This window comes from Platichthys flesus, chromosome 5 (genome assembly GCF_949316205.1).
Source record: "Platichthys flesus chromosome 5, fPlaFle2.1, whole genome shotgun sequence".
Lineage (NCBI taxonomy): Eukaryota > Metazoa > Chordata > Actinopteri > Pleuronectiformes > Pleuronectidae > Platichthys > Platichthys flesus.
In genome coordinates, this window is record NC_084949.1 from 7,690,336 (window position 1) to 7,696,335 (window position 6,000).

The 6,000-nt window shown below is 43.1% G+C and overlaps 1 long non-coding RNA gene across 1 annotated transcript; it reads left to right on the forward strand.

The window, feature by feature from the left end:
* The first annotated feature begins 2,901 nt into the window (after positions 1 to 2,901).
* Positions 2,902 to 4,024, forward strand: LOC133954283 (uncharacterized). Its single transcript, XR_009920766.1, has 2 exons — positions 2,902 to 3,278; positions 3,525 to 4,024. It is a non-coding gene; the product is annotated as an uncharacterized LOC133954283 (long non-coding RNA).
* Positions 4,025 to 6,000: the final 1,976 nt, after the last annotated feature.

Below are 6,000 nucleotides of genomic sequence, written 5' to 3' on the forward strand. Positions count from 1 at the left end.
AAAGCTCTCGATAAAGTGAATGCTCTTTCCAGGAGTCAGTGTGCCCAACAAGCAGCTATCACATTGCTGCACGGGGACGGAGACAACGTTACGCAGGCGAGTTTTGTGGTGAGTGAGGTAACAGCTAAAAAGCCGAAACCTCACTCAGAGGGAGAATTAGTGAAGGAGCCTCGTTGCTGCTGTGGAGCTGCTGGAACCAGACAAAGTTCAATTGTTCCAAAGTGTCCGTTTGCCGCAGAGCAGATTATTGATATAGCACAGGAAAAACACTGAGGAAAAAAACGTGAAGGACACAGAGTTCGGACAAATCTGTGATGAAACAACAGCCAGCCGTTTTGGGGCGTAGGATCCATAAACTGTAGATATTTCTCAATTCAGGGGCTGCAGTCTTTGGAGGCTGCAATTGAAGGCCCATTGTGTCAAAGTGCCGTGACGAGACCGTCCAATTTCGAAGGCTCCTTCAAATGTGGCCTAACATCGGCACAAAACGAAGGCTCCCATGTGGATCCTGCTCGAGCCAACCCATCTCAGGAGTCATTGTGATTCAGTGACAAACCGTTCATCACAGAGGCACGTGCCAAGACCATCACACGTCAACTCAACCGAGCAGCAAACAGTGCTCATGTTACAAACATGTGTCCTGAGCCAGTAAACTTTCCCATTTTGTGCAACTGCAGGTCTGTTGCTAGGCGACAAGATGTTCCGTAGACCAGCGGTCACATTTCAGTTCGGCCTTGGCTGTGCCACTGATATGTAACCGCTTGTATAAAAAGTCGGATGACATCACAGCTCCTCTTAAGAGTAACCAAAGCGGATTGATTGCCCCCTGGAGGCTGACTGCAGAACAGGTCATAAACCCTCCTTCCTCCACGTTAGCAGGAGGGACATAGACAAGACCAAAAAGTCAGAATACATAAAGATAAGATGGTTTCTTAACCTAAATGTCCATTGTTCCGGTAAGTTTGGGTGATTTGACGAAATAAAAAAGGGATGAAACACCAGGATTGACAGCTTAGACTGACTCGTGATTGGTCCACTGCGCGTATAGGTGAGACCTCGCTACTGCGGCTCCATCTCCCAAATTTCTCTAGACTCTAAAAAATATGTAAGATGGCAGTGCTTGTATCACAGATACTTTGGGGGTTCATTTCTGGATAGTGGGTGGAAGTGAAGACATGTCATCCGTCTTTATTTACAGTCCAATGTGATGACTGCCGAGTTTGATGAGATATTTTGCTGTCTTTGTTTTGCATAAATTCAGACGCGTTTATAGCATCATCCTCATCGCCAGAGAAGCAACTCCAATATAATTGCATTAGAAATGTTAGCGTGATATTTGTGTTCAGAAGGAAGTTGTAAAACTGAAATGGATCTTAATTGGAAAAAGTTTCCCCCACCGCTGCTTTAATCCATTATTAAAGGCCCCTGAGATTACAGACGCCAATGACCTTTACGTGATGAATGTTGTTTACTTCCTGAGGTCAGAGCTCTATTGGCAGACCTGTTGGGGGAGCGTTATTGATGACGTGCTTCTGCGGCTGTTGGTAAAAAAACGGATCGATCCAATCAAATTCAAGGCAGGGGTTAGTGTTAAGTGTGCAAAAGGAATAACTAAATCAGACTACATACAAACAAATACATTTATCAACCAGTGGCACACACACACACACCCAAACTCACTACTCTGTCTGCTTCTCTGCTTCTCATCTGCTAACGTCTCATGAGATGCTTTTAGATGTCATGGAGATCAGCCAGCAGACTCCAACGCTCCCTTTCTGACTTTACCACACCAACCCAGTGACCCAGTGTCCTCTCCACCCACAGCACGCTACACCTATAAGTCAAGTCAATATATTAACACAGAGGTAGTTCTATTTAATTTCCTCAAGGTGGAAACTTTAAATGCCCCAACTAAGGGCTGCATGTGGATAGCGTTTTTTTGTTTCCTTAATTTTCCTGCCAAATTTCCCATAAAAATCATACAGCAACACACTGCACCTCTCAAACTGCAAAAACTAGAATATTTTTGTTCAATGATTTATAAAAACTGACCCACCCATACTACAGAAAAAAAGAGAGAAAATATGATCTGATATTGCGATATTTCAGATCTCCCGAGAACAGTTTAGGAACAGAGAGAGGGCAGCCAACACATTGGACACAACTCCTGAGATGAATGGACTCTCCTAACATCCATGAAACTGGATTTTTCAGCTTCACACCCATTGGATCAACCTTCCATGTAGTTTCATAACTGCTTTCACCTCCCAGCTTCTTTCTCCCTTTCATCCTCTCCACAGGGATCTGTGATTCATGGGCTCAGGCATTTCAGAAGCCCCAGGTTCAGAGCAGAAAGACGTGGTGTGGTGAAGAAATCACCGGGCTGTTACTGTTGAGATTACAAACGGCTGAAATTTCCCAGTCAGTAAGAACAAAGAGAGAAAACACTTCCCATCCCTGTTGCACCTGCTTAACACATTCATGTTGGCTGGGATATTTTCAGAAGGGGTTTGAAATCTCAATTTTATGATTCTAGAAGCCCTGCCTGCCTCAGTTTCTGAAACCACCCCCGTCAACCCTTTACATTCCAGCCTGGCTTATAGACAGTTTACAGTGAAATCTGTGTCATACTAGACAAAATATTTTCAACTTTAATTTATAGAGATTTCCTTGATTTCCCTGAGAATAATTCATGCATGTTTGGGCAGCTGATAGATATGAGTGTGTTCAGTTTGAACGCAGATCCAGATCCAGATCTAGTTCATTTCTATGTGGATTCATAAGGAGCCTGTTGAGCCTGGTGTACATCTTAGTACCATTCTAGTTTGGAAATGTGTCTGTACCCTTGAATAAAATTGTGGATTTCTTTGGGTTTGAACAATGGTAGAAACATGTTGGATAATGTGGTGTAGCCCTGTATAACAATCATTAGGATACAGTGCAGAAAGTTCATTATAAATAGACAAGTTCATATTATTAAAAAATAGTAGTTCAATTAAGGTTAAATACGGGATAAAACGTGATACATATAATATACACAGTTAATAAATAGATGTGTGGTCATTGGGCAGTAACAAAGTCACAGCCAATCCATCTAGAAAGGGGAGGGACATGAGGTGCAACGTGTGGGTTCAGCATGCTTTGAGCAGGTGAGAGGGAGAGAGAGATGGTCCGGAGTCCTGGAGGGAAAGTGTCGTGGTTTGGGAAACATTGGAGAGGTGTCTCGAGGTCGACTACTCGTTGTCCTGTTGTGTGCACTTCTATGTTGCCTGCCAAAGGTGAATATATTATGTATGCCTTCAATTGTATGCTGTAACTCCATGTTGTAGTGAAACAGACCGAATGTGAAATGTTATTAGCCACCCGCTAGCATAGCAACACGAGCCACCCGCTAGCATAGCAGCACGTGTTGAATAGCATAGCTTTAGCACTAATGTTGTTTCAATGCTAAAACGGGATAATCGTTAAGTCTGTATGATTTAGTGTGAAGATTTTATGGCTCAACATAGTATGTGTAATTAAAGGAGACGGACGTCTGTGAAGGGAGAGAAACTGAGATGGTTGCTGCTGGATGGACCCTGTTGTTTTCTTCTCTGGATTTGTGCCTGTGTTTGGATTGACTGTCATCATCATCATCATCACCCCTATCTGAGATTATCATTGCCCTGTTGCTCCTCGTTTTGGACTTGTGAGTATTTAACTGACATGAAATGCACGTGCTTTTATTTTATGCTCTGGATTGAGTGAAGTGGCCACCACAGTTTTCAGGTCTCACCGCACCCGAGCATCATCACAGGCCTGCAACTGAGCCTCAAGGTTATATTTTCTGGAGTGGGCCCACATATGATTTTCTGTTTGTAAATTTAAACTTGAATTGTTTTGTTTGATTCATAGACCTGGGTAAGGTACATTTTTATTTAACATTTTAGAAATTCAGGAACTGTTTACAGCATTTAAAGAAACCCTGTATTTTTTATTTTGTGCATTTATTTTATATGGAAAATAAACACCTGTTGACGGTTTAGATTTTTGTAAATACAGTTGTGGTGGTCGTCAATAGTAATTAGGGGGATTTAAACATTTTTTAGTGTTAATGAACTCAGGCCCAGGAGATCTGGGTTACATAAATGGAGGCACCGCTGGGATTTATTATTTTGTTTTATTAACGTAAGATAAATATTAGACAATCAAAAGTAACTGGACCCCACAACTTTAGAGTATATAATTAAAAGTAATTTAAAACAGAGAACAATAATGGCAGTCACAACAAGCAGTCCATCGCAATTTGAGTTAATTAACTGGTGCAAAGGAGAATCGGTAGATGTAAAACATGCCCTCCTTCTTTATGGAGTGCCTGAAGGTATTTCAAGGGAAGATATTGAAGAAACAGCAGGGACTATCAAAGCCTTAGGAAAAGTTAAAGTCAGAGGCAAAATGTTTCACCCTCAACAACTATCGCTGATGGTGTTATGCGAGTGTCGTGAAGAGGTAGACCCCTCTAAAATTCCCCCCGAGATAATGCCTATAAGTGGCGGAAGGGGTTGGAAAGCTGTCTACTACACAGAGCCTCAGCTTGATAACTTTGAAGAGAAGTTACTTACCTTTTTGCAGAGTGAAGGGAGAACCTTAGAGAACATCCAAGGTCTATGTTCCCCCACCAAAGAAGGTAACAGCAACCCTGAAGACATCATCCGTGCAGTCGGTGATGTTATGAGCAGAACGAACAAACAACCTGACAGCCACCCATACAGACGGCTGCGGACATTTTCTGGGGTCAGTCCCACCCCCACTGGAGAAGAGTCTTTAGACAACTGGCTGGAGCAAGCAAAACTCCTAGTAGAGGAAGGTGAGTGCTCAGACAAAGAAAAACGACGTCGGATATTGGAAAGTCTCAAAGGTCCCGCCTTTGAGATCATTCAAGCTGTGCGTCTGACTCAACCTGATGCTAGCCCCCATGAGTACATGGAGGCTATAGAGAGCATTTTTGGTATAGTAGAGTCCTCAGAAGAACTATATTTGTCGTTTAGAGCCCTCCACCAACAGCCTGGTGAGCGTCTGTCTGAGTTCCTACGAAGATTAGAGAGATCCCTTGTCAAAGTAGTAAAGGGAGGTGGTTTATCTGTTAGCGTTGCCAACAGCGCTCGATTAGAGCAGCTTATTAGAGGGTCCACCTCTGAGATCATGTTGCTTCAGTTGAAAATTAGGGAGCGGAGCAGTAATCCCCCTACATTCCTGAACCTGTTAAGAGAAGTGATGGAAGAGGAAGGTCGCCAGTCAGCCAGACAAAGCCAAATGGCACCCATGCGTCCTCAGCGTGTACGCACCATCCAAGCAGAAAAGGAAAAAGAATCGGAATCAGTTTCTCAGAGTGAACTGCGAGCTCAGATTCAAGAGTTGAGAACACAGTTAGAGGAAAGAAACAACCCATGGCCTCAGCCGCCATCTGATGATTCCTTTAAAGGTCCTACAGAGAAACCAAAACAGAAAAATGAGTCACAGAGTGAACTGCAATTACTGAGGAAACAAGTGACAGCACTAGAAAATAAAATGAGTGTAATGACAGTTAAGTACACATCAGACCCCCCACGAGAACACACACCACAGACTCATCGATACAAAGCAGCTCTAGGCCACAAACCTGCTCCTTTTAAAGTATCCTCTCCCAAAGACAATGATGAGTTTTTCTGTTATAGATGTGGAGAAAATGGCCACATAGCCACCAGATGTAATGCCCCTGAGAACCTCCAGAAAGTCATCAGAAAGCTCATACGCTTGGTGCGAGTTTCCCCTCTTCCCAACAAAGAGAACCCAAAGCCTGCAGCTGAAGAGCATTGTGTAGCTAGAACAAATAAGGTTGAAGTCCCAGAGAACAACACTGACTTACCTGAAGGTCTTGTAGGTCCATCGTTTATACACACCATCAAAGTTAATGATGTGGTCTGCGATGCTCTCATCGACAGTGGGTCTAATGTAACTATTATCTTTGAAAGCTGGTATAAC